General features: G+C 42.1%; 1 non-coding gene across 1 annotated transcript; it reads left to right on the top strand.

The window, feature by feature from the left end:
* The first annotated feature begins 18023 nt into the window (after positions 1–18023).
* On the top strand, positions 18024–18214 carry LOC118660785. Its single transcript, XR_004969020.1, has one exon. It is a non-coding gene; the product is annotated as a U2 spliceosomal RNA (small nuclear RNA).
* Positions 18215–19843: the final 1629 nt, after the last annotated feature.

Raw genomic sequence — 19843 nt, 5'->3', positions numbered from 1 at the left:
AGCTGAAGAGCTGGGGGTCACTGGAGGAAGTCAGAAGGTGTTGGCTGGGGGCTTGCTGAGTGAGCGAATGGCAAACAGCCAGTTAGTGGCTCTATTGAAAGAACAGTGGGGTAGGCATCAGATCACATTTGCAAATCAATGCACAAAGGAAGCTGGGCTTTCGCAAACCATTTGGTATCTTTGAATCTGTTTCCAGGTAGATGAAATGAGGGTAATGATAAGGTTGTTGTGAGGAGCAGATCGGGTGACTGTAAAACATCAGTGCCTTCTTTTATGAGGATGGCTTGGTATCCGAATGGTGCATATTATCAGCCAAACTTAAAATGATTATTTTTTAAAAATTTCATTTCCGGAATTGGAAGCCAAGGCAAATAAAAGTTTTTCTTTGAAATGGCACCTGCAATGGCTCAACAGTACATTTGACTACATAAAAAACAACAACAACAATACTTTTATGGTAAAGTCGTTGTCATGTGCCACTTATTTTCAAAGCCTTTTTCATTTATTCATTCTGTTAATTACAACAGCACTGTGAGGTAGGTACTATTATTATCTTCACTTCACCGATTAATTGAGTCATGGAGAGTTAATTCACACAGCTGGTGCATGGCACAGCCAGGATTCAAACTCAGGCAGTTTGGTATATTTGTATTTTATCCTCATCCTGAGTATATGTGTTGGTTGTATGTATGTTTTTTAAAAAAATATATTTTATTGATTTTTTACAGAGAGGACGGGAGAGGGATAGAGAGTTAGAAACATCGATGAGAGAGAGACATGGATCAGCTGCCTCCTGCACACCCCCTACTGGGTAGGTGCCCCCAACCAAGGTACATGCCCCTGGCTGGAATTGAACCTGGGACCCTACAGTCCGCAGGCCGACGCTCTATCCACTGAGCCAAACTGGTTAGGGCTGTATGTGTGTTTTTAAATTGATTTTTAGAGAGGAAGGGGAAAGAAAGAGAGAGAGAAACATTGATGTGAGAGAAAAACATCTATCAGTTGCCTCCTGTACGCATCCCAAACAGGATCAAACCCAAAACCTAGGTATGTACCCAGGAATTGAACCCACAACCTTTGGATGTGTGGGAAGACACTCCAATCAACTGAGCCACACTGGCCAGGGCTAACTTTCACTTCTTGATTAGTGTGATGTTGGCCAGGCTTCTCCAATCTAAAGTTACTCTTTTTTTATTATTATTAAAAATCTTTTAAAAGTTTGTAATAAATTATAAACTCAATGGAAGTTGCAAAAATAGTAGAGAGGTCGCTGCAGCTTTCATATAGCTTCCATCTTACATAACCATAGCTCAACATTACTCTTATTCTTTTTGTAATTTGGTTAGTATTTGAGAGTTTATATAAATACTAGAGGCCTGATGCATGAAATTCATGCAAGGGGCTTGGCCCTCACAGCCCCTGCTGCCTCAGCCAGCCCTCACAGCCCCAGCTTCTGCTGGGGTCTAATTAGCATATTAGCTCTTTATTATATAGGATTCTATTCTTTATTAAATAGTCAATCAGTTTACTTATGTATGGACTCATGGTTTCCTATGTTATTCAGTGGGTTAAATCCATTCTTCTTATTTATTTTGATGTTCAAATAGTCCCAGTTTGGCTAGTAGGAACCTCTTCAAATGGTCTTCTGGTTCTTTTGACATGTCCTCATCATTCTTTGATCATTTCCTTGCTTTCTGGGAAAAGATGTTCCAGGTGCATCTTGTGCTTTCCCTGTCCCAGGGATGAATTAATTCTCTAAGGAGTCCTAGTCCCATTTAGTGGAGATTGGTACTTAGAAACTGAGATCTGAGGGTGTCCCTGTTCCAGGGCCCGCTCAGTGGTTACAGTTGGGAATATACACCCACACATTTACTAGTACATACACAACACACACACAAACACATACACACATTTACAACTATATTTATTTGCATATCTATCTGATGGGGAAAATAAGACATTTTGGGGGGGCTAGCAATCTGACTCTGTGCCAGTAACCTGATGTACATTCTCGATAGCCTATAATTAAGTCACTGCCCCTTTCTCCACAATCTGGTCTTGCAAGACCGGTTTACCTAAATACTCACATTTTACAGAGGCCATAAACCATGAACAATACACAACCCCCAGAGCAGGTTATCGGCGCTGGTGCCAGGCCAGGCCTTTAGGTGTGGTCTCACAGCCCGCATCCCAACACACCGGGCTTTTTGCAAAGCCCACGAAAGGTCCGAAGTCCCATCCATATTTCAGGGACAAAGAAACCAAAGGGTATAAAGAGAGAACTTCCTCCATAGTGGTTTGCTCAGGATTTGTAGAGAAATCTCCCTTGAGTCACTGTACTAGTACATGGGAAACATCTGAAAATCAATGGGTTTTTCCTGTATCTCCAAGTACTCCTGTGTATTTTTTTGGTGGCCTGGTAAATTCTGTAACATAATATCTATCTATCTATCTATCTATCTATCTATCTATCTATCTACCTATCTATCTTGTATCTCTCCATCTATCTAAATATATTGAAAACCATGAGTTCACATCAATACTTCCAATTCTAATCCATCACCCCAGGGCTCATTGAAGTTGTGAGAAATAGCTCGCCTGTCCAATTTCAAATGACAGACTAGGAAACAGAAGCCTGGCAAAAATGAGACTTTCACTAACACTCTCGAGAGTGGGCGCCCACAGGAACACATGTGGGGCAGGGAACATAGCCCATTTATTGAGACCCTCCTCCAGTTCCTCATTGGCTGAGTACTATTTGGTCACCTATTTCCCAACAGGTCGCCTAGGTCTTGCTGTCTCCCATTGGGTCATTTAAAAAAATGGGCTGGGGCCTTTTCTAGTTACCTCTACCTCTCTTTGTCTAGGACAGTGGTTCTCAACCTTCCTAATGCCGCGACCCTTTAATACCGTTCCTCATGTTGTGGTGACCCCCAATTTCACTGTTACAAATTGAACATAATTAAAGCATAGTGATTAATCACAAAAACAATCTGTAGTTATATATATGTGTTTTCTGATGGTCTTAGGCGACCCCTGTGAAAGGGTCGTTTAACCCCCAAAGGGTTGCGACCCACGGGTTGAGAACCGCTGGTCTAGGGGAATCTTCCTAGGACATGTGCTATCGGCCACGTGTACAGTGTAAGGTTTAATGTAAGGTTTAATCTGAGATGTAATATTTAATCTGACCAAAGCCAATAAATTGACCAAGACAAGCAGGGTAAGAGCGAAATATCGCGTTTATTGGAAGCTCTCAGGTGAGGTCCCAGGGTCTGGGGGTGCAGGCCGGGGGAGTCACACCCGCCTATGCCTGGCAGAGATTTTTTATGCTGCTGTTGGACCAATCAGGTTTATCTGAGGTAGCTTGTGGCGGGTGATTGATGAGCGGGAAGTTGGTGCAGCTGCGCCCTGGCCATCTTGAGAAGTCTCCGGTGGTTATTTATTGGCCATCAGCACAACAGGATGCTCTGGTGGGTCCCAGGATGGCAGCTATTGTCCAGCAGGATGTGGCTCGGCAGTTCTGGGTTGTTTTGTCGAACTCAGCAGGTGGGATCAGGAAAGACCCTATTTTCCCAGCCCCAGACCTTACATACAGCTCATACCCTCTCCCCACCCCCCCACATCCTGTTTGCTCTGGGGAAATTCAGTAATGGCCTGGCCACATGCTGTTTCTTTTCTATGACGATAAGTTAGAGGCAGGTTTCTTACAAAGTTTGCTCCCTTTCCATAATTGTGTCTCCCTTCTCTAACAGTGAAAGTCCCATCATCTTGAATTTATTTACTTACATGACCAAGTCCTCTGGACATAGCCGTACATATCTTTGCCACCACCCCCTCCCCAATACAGATGTCCTCCTAACCTCAGCGGGCTTTGAGAACCTGTGCTGGCCACACTCTCCATCCCCACCAAAGAGGACGCCTTCCTCGTTCCACCTGGGCAGCAACACTCCACGTGGGATATCGTTTTGGACAAACAAAATCCTTGCTTTCAAGGAACTTAACATTTGGCAATGTAAGATATAGTCAAACCTGTGAAGAATTTTTGTGAGTTTATTTGAGTCAAATTGTCGACAATTGCTGAGAAGCAAAATCTCAACGGATTGAGAAAATGCTCCGGAGAGGGTCAGTTTTGCGCCTTATTCCATACATTCCAATCAAAAGAGGAGATGTAAGGGGGTGACGTAAAACCCACTGGTGATAGATTAGATTAGGAGAAAGCAAAGTGGTGAAATCTCTGGGATTGGATAAAAAGTAGAATGATGGACATATACTTCTCTTGTGGGTGCAGGAGAGTTAACAGTCAACAATTAATTCAATAACAATGAGGGGACTTACGGTCTCTGCTGAGCGGTGCCTGCACGTCTAGAAAAAGGAAGATTACTGTGACATTCCAAAGGTATGTTATCATAGAGGCAAAAGGACAATAGACAGGCTGTCAGGATAAAGATTGACCTTTGTCAGGGAAGATGCCGGCCTAGGACATGACTACCCACTACCAACTGCGTTTCGTTAAGAAGTTTTAATTTCAGACCATCCTTTGTGGTTACTTTAGGTCTCCGAGTTTGCAAGGCTGCCATGCAGGCTTTCCCTGAGCTAGTCAGGTTAGTGAGCCTGTCAGGCTAGCACGTGGCCCCTTTTCGTCCGCACATTCTAATGGTGGGAAAGGGGGAATAAAGAAATAAAAATAAAATTGTTAAGGTCTGATCAAAGAATTGAATTGAAGTATGGTACCTATTTGCTTTGTTTAACAATGGACAGGCTATTTTGATTTTCTGAATTGTATAAATCATCCCATTCGATTGAATACCTTATTGATTGAATGACTAGCCCATTGATTGTTATCTTATTAGTTTTAGAAAGCACATTTTTCTTTCACCTGGGAAGGCCTAAATTGTTTTAGTGGCCACAGGTGGTGCGTTCCAGCTGACTCAGTGGTCCCGAGACCAGGACAGCACAATTACTCTAAATTGTCCTGACAACTCAGTGATCTGGAGACCCAAAACTGTAATTTAGATAACATGCCTAAGTTTAACCCAGGTTACCCAAGGGCTCTAGATAATGTATTTCTGTCAATTCAGTGACCCCGAAACCCGAAACTGTAATTAACATGCTTAATTCTGCTTCTGTAATCTGCTTTTTTGCGAGCCAGGTGCCTCATTCCAAACCCTGGGATGTAATCAATACCTTAGTGATTTTTGCCTATATAAGTCTGGTTTTGCCACCATCTTATGGCTATGAGATTTGGGAATGCCCCCTCCTAGTCCCGGATTGCAATAAATGTGACTCTTTAATTCGACTTCTTGAGGCGTCCTTCTGTGATTCTCGGGGTACATTACAACAGAATCAATACCTCTGCCCCAGGAACTGGCTTGTCAAGCTATTTCACTGCTGAAACCGGTTTGGCTCAGTGGATAGAGCGTCAGCCTGTGGACTGAAAGGTCCCAGGTTTGATTCCGGTCAGGGGCATGTACCTGGGTTGTGGGCACATCCCCAGTAGGAGGTGTGCAGGAGGCAGCTGATCGATGTTTCTAACTCTCTATCTCTCTCCCTTCCTCTCTGTAAAAAATCAATAAAATGTATTTAAAAAAAAAAAAAGATATTTCACTATGGACATTCTCTTTTCTGAGACCACATTTCACTTGCTGCGACCACATTCCATTATCTCCCCTCCAGGTATGCATAAAGAAATCTCCACCCAGAAAAAGCCGACCAAAAGTCCTTTAAAAGCCGCTGACTCCTGTCACTGGGTGCTGGAGCCATCCAGGCTCAGCTATCTGGTGTGCGGATGATTGAATAAATTCGTAATCCCTCACCATTCTGGCCTTGTGCGTTCCTCCTTCAGCAACCTGACAAAAATATTCAGCAACCTGACAAAAATATCATCAGGTAACGATAAGAACAGTGGAAAAATAAAACAGGATAATGTGATAAAAAGTGACTGGGGTGCTGATGCGGGTTGCTGATTAGTCTCTTCAGGCTCAGTCTCTCCCCGGCTCCCTCCATCCTTCTTTACCCTGCTCTGTGCATACCTACAAAATGCATAACATTGGCTCCTCCGCTGCCTGCCTTCTGATGGAGTTCAAACAGTAGGAGACAGGCGGGTGGGAGGAGAGAGAAATCCTTGCCTGCTTTGGGATGTCCTTTCTGGCAGTAGCCCCTCCTCCAGGTGCAGCTCTCCTCAGGCTCCGGAAATTCCATTGCCTCTCCTGGTTCTTTCCCACTGTTGCTGGTATATTGCTGCCCCTATGGCCTTGCTTTCCTTTACCCTGCTGACACCTTCGTTAACAATTCCCTTGTTCAAGTCTCTTGAATCACCCAAGTTGAATTGTATTTCAGGAAAGAGCTCCTTGAGGAAATGACTAATTACTTAATTATTGTGAATCATTATTTTCAGGTTCATACATCTTCGTATACAATGCGAATTTCAAAAATGAAGTCTGATTAGTTAAAAGAGAAAACCATTACCCAGACTTATCTTTCTGGAATTGAGTGCGGAATGGATTTTCTTCTTGTCCTGCCCTTGACCTGAGGGCCGAGTAGCTTGTGTTGTGCTTTGAAGGAGGTGTTATGTACACTGCTGTGACTCTCCCCACCAGCATCGAGATTATTCAGTAATGCCATTTTTTAAAATCCTCACCCGAGGATATGTTTGTTTGTTTATTTATTTATTTATTTATTTATTTAGAGAGAGAGAGAGAGAGAGATAGAGATCAATTGATTGTCTCCTTTATGCGCCCTGACCGGGATGGAACCTGCAACCTTTTTTTTTTTCGGTGTATGGGAGGACCCTCCAACCAACTGAGCCACCCAGCCAGTAAGGCCATTTTCTTTATGATCAGAGCTCTATTTCCTCCAGCAGGCTCCGTCCTTGGCTGTGCATATCTCCACTCCCCGTCCTAGGGAGGGTCTCAGCTATTAAGAGTCAATGGAGCCCTTGAAGACACATGCCACTGTAGGATCCTATTTTTTCACCTTCTTTTATTACCTTGTCTGCTTGGTGCCAAGAATCATGCTCGCATTTAGAGGATTCTTTTTCCCTCCTCTGTTATTGAATTTATTGGGGTGACATTGGTTAATAAAATTATATAGGTTTCAGGTATACAGTTTTATAATACATCATTTGTATATTGTATTGTGTGTTCACTACCCCAAGTCAAGTCTCTTGCCATCACTATTTATCTTCCCTATACTCTCTTAGACCAGTGGTTCTCAACCTTGGCTGCACATTAGAATCACCTGGGAATCTTTTTAAAATCCTGATTTCTGGGCCTCATCCTCCGGAAATTCTGTTTCTTTGTTACTAATGTTGTGGCCTCACCCCATAACAAAGAAACAGAATTTCCGGAGGATGAGGCCCAGAAATCAGGATTTTAAAAAGATTCCCAGGTGATTCTAATGTGCAGCCAAGGTTGAGAACACTGTCTTAGAGGATTCTTAAAATAATTTTTTAAAAATTTCTCCGCCTCTACTTAGCATTTGCAAGCTGAGGGTCTTCCAAGAATGGTCTAAATTGGAGAATGAGAAGAGTACCTTATTACAGTTTCCATGAGCATCATTTATTTTCCCAGCAAGACAGCAGAACATTAAAAGGATGTGCATTGTTTTCCATTGTTACCAGACCTTGAATGCCAGGTTCTTGAGTCTCAATGTCATAGAAATGAGCACTGAACTCTGTACAAGATCAAGCAGATAGAGTTTATTGAAAACAGCTTATACCAGGCCTGGCTGGTGTGGCTCAGTTGGTTGGGCATCGTCCTATGCACCTAAGGGTTGTTGGTTCGATTCTAGTTGGGGCACATGTACCCTGTTATTCATCCATGGTAGGGGGTGTGCAAGAGGCAGCCGATATGAGTGTTTCTCTTTCTCCTTTTCCCTTCCTCTTAAAAAGTATTTTTTAAAATTTAGTCTGTTAGAAAGGAAGGAAGGAGGACGGAAAAAAGGAGGAAGGAAGGAAAAAAGGAAGGAAGGAAGGAAGGAAGGAAGGAGCTTGTGCACAAGAGGATCGACCAGAAAAGAGAAGTCAAGCTTCCGGAAGGGTTCTTGTGGATGGCTTATATAGGGGCCTTCGGGTGGGTGTAGGGCTTGGGAATGAGGATGAGGTCAGTTTTCCCTAGTTCGTCATCTGGTGGTGGTTGATCCCGGGTAGTCACAAGATGTTTCCCATGGCCAGTGGGCCACTCAAAGGACCTGCACAATAATGCTTGAGCAAATATTCTAGCTACCATTTAATTGACAAAACAACTATTTTGCCGAAACCGGTTTGGCTCAGTGGATAGAGCGTCGGCTTGCGGACTGAAAGGTCCCAGGTTCGATTCCGGTCAAGGGCATGTACCTGGGTTGAGGGCACATCCCCAGTGGGAGATGTGCAGGAGACAGCTGATCGATGTTTCTAACTCTCTATCTCTCTCCCTTCCTCTCTGTAAAAAATCAATAAAATATATTTAAAAAACAACAACAACAATAACTATTTTGCAGAACATGATGCGGACAGAGGATGTGATCGTTGCACATTCTTTCTTTTAAGGATGTGGTTAGGTTAATTTCAACTACAGAATTTTACTGAAAGCGAGGAGCCCTAGTCAGGCTTCTAAAATGGAGTTCTTTTGGTCAAAATGGAATCCAGATTTTACCCTTATACTGTCTCACCATGACTGGTTTTATCAGTGTCAACAGCTTCATAGACATAAGAAGCTATAGATTGAGAGAAGGAAAAATATCCTGTAGAATAAAAGCAGGGGGAAAGAAAATGACCCCCAGCCAGTGCTGCTCAGTGGTTGAGCGTTGACCCTTGAGCGTTGACCAAGAGGTCACGGTTCAATTTCCAGTCAGGGCACATGCCCAGATGCAGGTCGGTCCCCCGTAGGACCAATAGATGATGTTTCTCTCTTATCAATGTCTCTATCTCTCTCCCTGCCCCTCTCTCTAAAAATCAATGAAAACATATTAAAAAAGAAAAGAAAAGAAAAAACTTGAAAAAAACCTGAGATACATAAATGTTCCAAATCTCACTGTCTGTCTGGTTTCTTCTGCATTTGACATCTGTTTAAACCTGATGGGAGGATTGCCTTTAGGGAAAGGTGTGAAAAATAATATAAATGGAGCCACTTCAAAATGGAGTTGGAGTTGCCATCTCAGAGGAACTGTCTTGCAGGTGTTACTCCTCAAACCTTTAGAGTGCTTGGACTGGGCAAAATAACCTTTAGACTGGGCCTAAAGCAGCGTTATATGCCAAACAACTGTTTGCAAAGCTAACAGGAAAGCAGACATTCTCACTACTGGACTGAAAGTTAAAGACATTCTTTAGAATTAGCACCACCACGTATAGCTAAAGAATAACTTAGCTTATTTGCACCTATAGAAATTCCTTCCATGACATAATACCAATAGAAATTCCTTCCTTCTATTCATGTAATTATTCCCCTTTTCTTTCTCATAAAACCCCTTGCCTTCACCCCTATTTGGAACACTGTTTGGGTTGCTGCCTGAATTAGGGCTTCCTGACTAGCTATTCTTCTGGCTCTTAAATAAATACTTGTTATCTCTCACTTTGGCCTTTATTTTTAGGTAAACAAAGGGACTGGGGAAGATCTCAGCTTCAGTTTAGCCTTAGGAAACTACAGTAAGACTTGAAGCAGAACTGAATTCATCAAGAAACTTGTGTGTTCAGTGTTTGAGCATGTTCAGTGGTTGGCATGGTTCAGTGGTTAAGCATCGGCCTATGAACCAGGAGGTCACGGTTCAATTCCCAGTCGGAGCATATGCCTAGGTTGTGAGTTTGATCCCCAGTGTGGAATGTGCAGGGGGCAGCTGAGCAATGATTTTCTCTCATCATTGATGTCTCTCTCTCTCTCTCTCTCTCTCTCTCTCTCTCTCTCTCTCTCTCTCTCCTGAGAAGGCTAAAAAGGGCTAATTCAAATGTAATCCTGATATTTGGGCGGCTAGCAATTGGAATCCATGCCAGCAAGCTAACCTATAATTAAGTCATTACCTCCTCCCCGGAAACTGGTCTTGCAGAACCTGTTACAGAGGCCATAAACCTGTGAACAGTGCACTGCCTGGAGGGAGGGTTGTTATCGCTGGCGCCAGGCCAGACCATCAGATACGGCCTGGAGACCCCCAACTCCTGAGGGCCTCTTGCAAAGCCCACGAAAAGGTCCGGAAGCATAATCCATATTTGTGGGACAAAGACCACAGGGAGATATAAAATGAAGGCCCCTAGCCAAAACCCGTTTGGCTCAGTGGATAGAGCGTCGGCCTGCGGACTGAAGGGTCCCGGGTTCGATTCCGGTCAAGGGCATGTACCTGGGTTGCGGGCACATCCCCAGTAGGAGATGTGCAGGAGGCGGCTGATCGATGTTTCTCTCTCATCGATGTTTCTAACTCTCTATCTCTCTCCCTTCCTCTCTGTAAAAAATCAATAAAATATATTTAAAAAAATAAAAAAATAAAAAAATGAAGGCCCCTGCATGTTTCGGTATTCTGATTTAGAAATTATTTCCCGGAGTCCGCCGGTGTAATTAAAACAGTGTCTCTCCACTTCTTCAAAGCGTCGCTTGGTTTTTCTGGGGTCTTCTGCAACACTCCCTCTCCCTTCCTCTCTCTGAAATCAATAAAAAAAAAAAATTTATTTATTTTTTTAAAAGAAAGAAAACTGTGTGTGCATATGCCTGAGGAGGCTTTTAAAAATCTGATGGGTATATTGTTCCTGACCCCAGGAGGGGACACAAGGTACTGGACTCAGCTTTCCTGTTGTGTTTTCTGGAATCACACAGTAGAATATCAGATAAACCAAGAAGGCTAATGTAAGGGACCCCTTCAGTCCCAAAATATCTCCCCTCATCATCTCTCAGATGAATTGGCACTAAAAGCTACACCCTCACACATAATTAGTTTCTTTATTATTTTTTTTAATATATTTTATTGATTTTTTACAGAGAGGAATAGAGAGTTAGAAACATCGATGAGAGAGAAACATCGATCAGCTGCCTCCTGCACACCTCCCACTGGGGATGTGCCCGCAACCCAGGTACATGCCCTTGACTGGAATCAAACCTGGGACCCTTCAGTCTGCAGGCCGATGCTCTATCCACTGAGCCAAACCGGTTAGGGCCATAATTAGTTTCTCCTCGTCCTGTCCCAAAGTTGATTCCTAGTCCTTTGCTATGCATTAAAATAGGTAATTTGAGGTACTGTAACCCCACCTTTCCAGATTAGAAAACGATTGCACTGTGGATAAGTGAGATGATGTATTCGAAAAGAAGACAGTTTATAAATACTGTTGTTTCTTATTAACCATACAGCCTAGAGGTTCAGACAGTGTGCTCTGGACCCAGTTGGCTTGTGTTCAAATTCCTGTTTCTTCAGGAATTTGGCTGTGGGACCTTGGAAATATTACTTGACCTCTCTGAGCCTCATTTCCCCCAAAAGTGAGGATGCTAAGGGTATCCACCTCAAAGTGAGGGTTGAATGCACTTGGGTCATGCAAGTACAGAGCCTGACCCATTGTGAGCGCTCGGTAACTCAGTGCAACTGAGCCCAAAATTGCATTATAGCCTTCTTCCACAGAGCGAGAATTCAGTCATTCAGCTGGACTGTCTTGAGAGAGCAGGGAAGGGAAAGAAGAGTCGCAGAGGGAGGTTTTCCAGGCATCTGTCTTCCCACTCTGAGGCATGGTGAGACTTCCTACATCTCCTCTTACGAGGCAGCTTCTTCAAAAGAGGGCAAGTGGCCCTGGCCGTGATGCTCAGTGGGTTGGGTGTCACCTCCTGCACCGAGAGTTCACTGGTTTGATTCCAGTTGCATCCCTGGTGATGATCAGGGAACAAGCCTGGGTTTCAGGCTCAGTCCCCAGTGGGGAGTGTGCAGGAGGCAGTTGATCGATGTTTCTCTCTCCCCCTCTGTCCCCCTCCTCTCTCTAAAATCAATAAAAACATATTTTTTAAAAAGGGTGTCCGCCATGGTGGATTTCTCCCATAAGAGCCATAACCACTTTATCTTACCAGGAGGGTTCAGCAAAACACGCTTATTTCTATAAACGGCTTCCTCTCAGCGAACCTCTATGACAGTGTCTAATGGTGGGGTTGGCTCATTTTCTGGAACCAGATAAACATTTGCTCCCACTAGCCCCACGGTGATAGCGTCACCGTTAATGAGCTGCAGTGTGGCCCACTGCTGCCGGAGCCATTAGGCAGCCCTGGCAGAGTTCTGTCTATTGCCAGGGGAGGTGTCAGAGGCAGAGGCAACACAGCGGGCGCTTGCAGCCCCAGCAGCTCATGCAGTTGGGAAGCCAGAGCAATCATTCTTAGACGTTAGGAGTGAGGACAGAAATTCCAAGAGCAAGAAAAGTGAGTGAGATAAAGGTTTTGAGGTCGATGATTTAAAGTTGTTTCTTTAGGTTTCTGAAATTTTGTATAAGTTAAGGTAATGCAGTAGTGCAATGGAGGGCACACTTCTTAAGGCAGTATCCATTTGAGCAATGCCCTATTAAGGAACAAGCTTCGAGCTGGTTTGCTTGTCAGAGATTGCACTCTGGTGGAAGCCTATACTCTGGTGCTCAGTAAATATGCATTGTAGATGCTGTGGGTGGGCTGGGCCATTGGAGAGATCTTCAGAATGAATAGGATCCATAGCAGTGCAATAGGCACAGAATATATGTTGTGACACAATCCATTGGTCCCTTCATTAAACCAGCCTCTACAAAACACACTGAGATTGTGCACGGCCAGTTGGGTGGCAGAGAATACTGAACTTGCATGAACATGAGATTGCTACAGAAATAGGCGCTGAGGCAGGTTGATCTATCCATCACAAAGCATTTGTAGGTGCTGATTTTATTTTATTATTATTTCTTTTTTTTTTAAAAGATCAGTGAAACCAAGAGCTGTTTTTTTAAAAATATATTTTATTGATTTTTTACAGAGCGGAAGGGAGAGAGATAGAGAGTTAGAAACATCGATGAGAGAGAAACATCGATCCAGCTGCCTCCTGCACACCTTCTACTGGGGATGTGCCCGCAACCAAGGTACATGCCCTTGACCAGAATCGAACCTGAGACTTTTCAGTCTGCAGGCTGACGCTCTATCCACTGAGCCAAACCGGTTAGGGCTATTATTATTTCTTAAAATAGATTTTTACTGATTTCAGAGAGGAAGGGGGGAAGAGAGATAGAAACATCAATGATGAGAGAGAATCACTGATTGGCTGCCTCCCGCACGCCCCACACTGGGGATCGAGCCCACAAATCTGGGCATGTGCCCTTGACCAGAATTGAACCCAGGACCCTTCAGTCCACAGGCTGACACTCTATTCACTGAGCCAAACCAGCCAGGGCTGTAGGTACTGATTTTAGATGAGGATGTTCTTGTATAGATGGACTGAGATGTGCAGGCAGGTGAATGTTCTAGTCACACCTCTTTGTGCAAAGTAGTAGAAATCCAGTCAGGCTAGCACTAGCCAAAGTAGAACTTAGCGCAGTGGTGGCGAACCTTTTGAGCTTGGCATGTCAGCATTTTGAAAAACCCTAACTTAACTCTGGTGCTGTGTCACATATAGAAGTTTTTTGATATTTGCAACCACAGTAAAACAAAGACATATTTTTGATATTTATTTTATATATTTAAGTGCCATTTAACAAAGAAAAATCAATCAAAAAAATGAGTTCGCGTGCCATAGGTTCGCCATCACTGATTTAGGGGGAGGATTTTAGGAGATGTCCTTGTATCCAGGAGGAGGCTGCCCTGGAGTTCGGAACCTCTGACCTCTGCTCCTCTACACATCTGATTGTTCTCCTTGACACAAATCCCTGCAGCTTTGTGTCCACTCTGATGGGCAGTAAAATAAAATCTAAAAAGTCAAACAATGTTTTAGAAATGAGTAGATATAACCTAAAAAAAAACCCCAATAAAAAAACGAAAGAAAAGAGTTCAAGGACAATGAAAAAAGATTCAGATTTTCTTGTCATCAGCTGGTATCACCAGGGCATGAGAGGGAAGAAACATCCACGTCCCCCAATAATAATAACACGAGAGGGGAGGGAACCAGGACTGTCAGACCACCCTGAGTGAGGGACGGGGCAGGAACCTGGGTGGAGCAGAAGGAGGAGAGGTTTCTTTAGTGTGTAAATATCAAAACCAGGCCTGTGTGCTTGAGAACTTGTTGATTTCTGCAGGACCGTCCTGCTGACTCAGGTCTAGGCAATCCTATCTAATAAAGGGAGAATATGCTAAATGACTGCCACACCCTCACAAGATGGCGGCACCCACAGCCACAAGATGGCAGCGCCCAGTCCCCTAAGCACCCCCTCATCCAGCTGGAGTCCCCCAGTCCCCTCAGCCCCACAGGGGAAGGCAGTTTGGAGCGATCATGCTGGCACGGGAGCAGTTAGGCATCAATCAGGCTGGCAGGGGAGCAGTTAGGCATCAATCAGGCCGGCAGGGGAGCGGTTAGGGGGCTATCAGGCTGGCAGGCAGGTGAGTGGTTAGGAGCCAGCAGTCCTGGATTGTGAGAGGGATGTCCATCTCCTGAGGGGTCCCAGATTGGAGAGGGTGAAGGCTGGGTTGAGGGACATCCACCCCATGCATGAATTTCATGCACCAGGCCTCTAGTATAGGTAATAAATTGAACATATCCTTGTAGCCTCACCTGTGCTATCTAGGGAAAGCTGGCCTAGAAAAGGTAAAAAATGCCCTGTAAGAGCCCTAGCTGGTTTGGCTCAGTAGATAGAGCATTGGCTTGCTGACCAAAGGGTCCCGGCTTCGATTTCAGTCAAGTGCACATACTTTAGTTGCAGCTCCTCCCTGACCGGGGCCCTGGTCAGGGCTCATGCAGGAGGCAACCAATCGATGTGTTTCTCTCACATCGATGTTTCTTTCTGTCTTTTCCTCTCTCCCTAAAAATCAATGGAAAAATATCTTTGGATGAGAATTATCAACAACAACAAAAAATAATAAATGTAATAATAAAAAAAATACCCTGTAAGAATGAAGGTGAGATTTAGACCAAAACTCATTAGGTAAGGCTGAGTGACGTAGACATCCATGTAATGGGAGTATTAGGGGCATCCGGGTCAGAACCTGATGGGGTAAGGAGGCCACCAGCACAGAAGAGTGGTAGCGGGGGCTGAGGTGGTCCAGTATAGGGGGTCAGAGCTGTAGTATGGTGAGGAGGGCTTAAATACGGGGGAGGGATGCTAGTGATGTTAGTAACAGCAGGGTCAGCCCACTGGGGTATTGGAGCTGAGTGGGGTAAGGAAGATATCTCTTCAGCTGAAGGGTGGGCTGGGGAGTGTGTGAGGAGCACTGATAGGAGACTGGTTATATAATGGGGCAGATGTAGGAAGGTGGGGGAGGGTGACAGGTATTCGTTTGCTCGAGTTGCCATAACAAAATACTACAGACTGGGTAGTTTTAAACAATAGAAATTTATTGTCGCACAATTCTAGAGGCTGGACATCCAAGATCAAAGTGTAGAAATCATTGATTACATACTGATATAACTAACTGAATAAATAAATGAAGAGAGAAAGAAGTTTTTCTTATAGTAGAATGTCAATGATTAAATAGAAAAGGGATGGTGGAGTTGGAACATCGCTATTTGGCAGCAGGTATAGTAATAATTCAGCAAAGAAACATTAGTGGATGCTGAAATTAGAGGGCAAATGTTTGATGAGATAATTTCTCAGTATCTCCTAAAAATACTTATTAATTATACTAGAGGTCTGATGTACGAAATTCATGCAAGGGTCTTGGCTTCCACTCCCGCGGCAGCTGCCTCTGCCTCTGCCCCTGTCCTCCATGGCTTTGTCCGGAAGGAAGGACGTCCATAAAGATGTCCAGTCTAATTAGCATCTTACGTTTTTATTATTATAGATAGTGGACCAACCTGGTAGATATCACCTTAATCAAGTGACCAAAGTTAATATCATCAATTATAAAACAAATCTAGACTGGGTACCATCTTATAGGATACAGTGAGAAGAACACAGCATCACTTTTGTAGTATCCCTGTGAAAAACACATAACCAGAATCTAACCCAATGAACATCAGACAAACTGGTATTGAGGGACATTCTACAAAATAACTGTCCTGTAATCTTCAAAAGTTTCACAGTCACGAAAGACAGGGGAAGTCTGAGGAGCAATTCCAGACTGAAGAAGACTAAAGAGACATGACAATTTAATGCAACATGTCATTTAAATTAGGTCTTCTAATTTTCCAGAGGATATTATTGAATCAATAGGCAAAACTTGAGTGGTCTGTAGAGTAGATGGTGATAATGTGTAACATTAATTTCCTGATTTTGATGCTTATGTTGGGTTATATAGGAGAATATCCTTGCTGGTAAGAATAATATATTAAAACTAGAGGCCCAGTGCACAGATTTGTGCCCAGCGTCTGGTGCCTGAAGGTCGGCTGAGTGGCACTGCTGCTGTGGGAGCTCACTAACCACCAGGGGCAGCTCCTGCATTGAGCGTCTGCATGCTGATGGTCAGTGTGCATCATAGCAACTGGTCAAACGGTCAACGGGTTGACCGGTTGACCGGTTGCTTAGGGTTTTATATATATAGATGTTTAAGTATGATGGGGCATCATATTGGTCACTTATTTCCAAATGGTTCAGAAAACAAGAGGTTCTTTGTTCCAGTCTTGCAAATTTTTTAATGCTTAAAATCATGTCTGTTACAAAATAATCTAGACCAAAAATGAAAGTAAAATATTGTATTGGAAAACATAAACTGAGAGTTTACTATCAGCAGATTAACTAAAGGAAATTCTAAAGCACAATTTTTTTGCTAGGAAGAATGACAATGATCTCAGAGAAGATTAGAAATAAAGGAAGGAATAAAGAACAAAGAAAGGGGTAAATACATGGGTACTCTAGAAGACCTTGACTGTAGAGACTTAAAATACATGTCAATAATAACATAAGTTAGGAGAAGGATAGGTGGAATTAAATGCTATAAAATGTCTTGAATTTTCTAAGAAAAATGTAGATACACTGCCCTAGCTGGATTGGCTCAGTAGATAAAGCATTAGCCTGTGGACTGAAGGGTTCCGGGTTCGATTCTGGTCAAGAGCACATGCCAGGGGTGCAGACTCAATCCTCGGTGGGGGACGTGTGGGAGGCAGCTGATCAATGATTCTCTTTCATCATTGATATTTCTCATTGATGTTTCTATCTCTCCCTTCCTTTCTGAAGTCAATAAAAAAATATATTTTTTAAAAATGTAGATACACTTATTATATTTGATTTAGATAAACCAAGGATGCACATTCTAATTTTTAATATACACATTGAAATTAAAAATGAAAAAGAATATATAACTGCAAAAAGTGTAAAAAATAAAATAATAAAAAATGCTCAGTCAATCCAAAAGAAGTCAGAAAGGTGAGAAAAGAGAACATAAAATATATGGAACAAGAAGAAAGTACATAGCAATATAATAGATTTTAATCTGAATATATCAGAATTTATATCAACTGTATGTAGACTAAGTGCTTCAGTTAAAAGACAAAGAGTATCGGACTGAATAAAAAACAAAAGAAAACAAACCCTGCAATTTACAAGAGACACATCTAAAACGTAAGGATAGAAAACATTTGAGAGTTAAGGGAAAGTAAAAATACACCATGTTAACTAGAAAAGAGCTGTGTGGCTGTGCTAGCATTAAACAACACGGATTTTAAGGTAAAAAGCATAACTGGAAATAAAATAGTCACTTCATAATGATTACAGGTTCAATTTACTAGGGTCTGATGATAAATCTACCTTTGATGCATCTAATAATTATGGCTTAAAATATATAAAACAAAAATTGACAGGACCACAATGAGAAACTGAAAAATCCATAATAATGGGCTATTTTAACATGTCTTTCAATAACTGACAGGACAAGCAGACAAAGATCAGGAAGCACATTGAAGATTTGAACAACATAATAAGCAAGCTTAATTTAATGGACATAATCAGTTTATGCAACACTCCAATAACTGTAGGATGCATATTCTTTCAACCAAGTAATATTATCACTTCTTGGCCTTGTGGCTAAGATCAAGTGTAGTATCTGTTCTTATCAGTTTAATATCTGATATGTCCTGTATCCGAGGACAATATATTAAATGGATTTTTGAAATTAGGAGATGGAATAGGAACTTGCTCTATCCACTCCACGCATCGACCTGGTATTACAGTACTTCTAGGAATGATGCGCACACACCACACACACACACACACACACACACACACACACACACACACACACACAAGACCAAGTAATATTTATAAAACCTGAATATATATACTGGACTATAAAGCAATTCTTGATACATTTTAAATGATTGAAATAATAGAATGTGTGTTTTATGACCACAATGCAATTATGTCAGAGACCAATAACAAAGCGATAACTAGAAAGTAAATCCCCTTGTGTATGCCCATTGTATTAGTCAGCTTTAGTTAGGTTAGCATGCAAACAATCTCAGACTCCCCTTGCCTTGCAACACATGTATTTCTCATTCATGTTAATGTTGTCGCTATTGCAGCTGTGCTCTAAGCTAGGTTAACTTTAGGGCTGCTTTCTGTGTCTTTTTATTTTGGGATCCAGGCTGATGGAACAACCTCTATGTGGGACGTGCCATTCTCAAGGCAGAACGCACTAGAGTGTAAAAGGCTTAGCCAAACCACACAATCACATTTGAAGCTCTCCACCAATATAGCATACATCTATCTGCTCAATAGTCCATTGGCCCAAGAAAGCCACATAGTCAAATCCAAAGTCAATGGTATGTATTATACTACTACAGGTTAGGAGGAAATAATTAATTGGGGAAAAAAGATACCTATGACTTCAATCAAGAAATACATTTATTTTTATTTTTGGTTGATAAATATTGAGAAGTCTTTAATGACTAAAGTCTCAGTGTTAACGAAGCAGAGCGAAGCTGCCAGAAAGCCAGTTGCCAGAAGGATTTGTCTTATATGACGTCATGAAAGCCTTTGGAATAGAAAAGTCACCACCCCACTTCCTTCTGAGAGAGATTCCAAATGCCACTGAAAGTTCAAGGTACTAAAATACCCTGATTTCTTACAGATCCACACTCCGAGAATAAGGATCCAGGATGTTTTAAATGTTACCTGGTTAGATTGACAAAAATAATCAGTCTTAGAATACTCTTGATCTTAAACTTATTTCTTAAGCTTTGTCAAGTTATAGAAAGTATTATTATGAAATGACATAGAAATTGATTGCATCCTGACAAATAAAAACAGTTTGAGCTTAATGATTGAAGCTGTGATAAAATTTAATTCACCTTCCTTACTGCATAAAGTTTTATTATATTTGAGATAGGTTGATTTATAGGTGGTTTTCCATTTAAAACCAAACATTTTTAAAAAAGAATCTCAGAATTTGTTTTTGAAGCTATGTTAATGCAAAAGGTAATTTCTATACTTTTAGACAACACAGTATTTTAATTGTTGAAATAATATGAATCTGTGGTTATTGAATGGTGGTGTTTTGCTGGTGCTGCTAGAAACATTGTTGCAATGTGTGAACTTGGAATTGAAAGTTTGGATGACCTCATTTCAGCTGCTAAATTCAAGAAATAGACTTTTGTTGACTTGACATCTCCTGACATCGCTCAAATTTATCTTTAAGTTCAAATCCTGCAACTACTAATCATTATTTGCTTCATAAAGGTTCTTTCTTGGCTAAGGAGGCCTTTGATTGACAAGATAAGAAATATTTAAAGTTTTGTCATTGAAATAAACTGCCCAGTTTCTACCCATATTATTTCAGTGGCAAGATATTTCCTATCTTGGAGAGATTATTAATAAATTTTAAAA

The sequence above is a fragment of the Myotis myotis genome, unplaced genomic scaffold (assembly GCF_014108235.1).
Source record: "Myotis myotis isolate mMyoMyo1 unplaced genomic scaffold, mMyoMyo1.p scaffold_m19_p_1, whole genome shotgun sequence".
Classification (NCBI taxonomy): domain Eukaryota; kingdom Metazoa; phylum Chordata; class Mammalia; order Chiroptera; family Vespertilionidae; genus Myotis; species Myotis myotis.
Note: the sequence above shows the minus strand (reverse complement) of the source record. Positions and strands in the feature narration are given on the sequence as shown.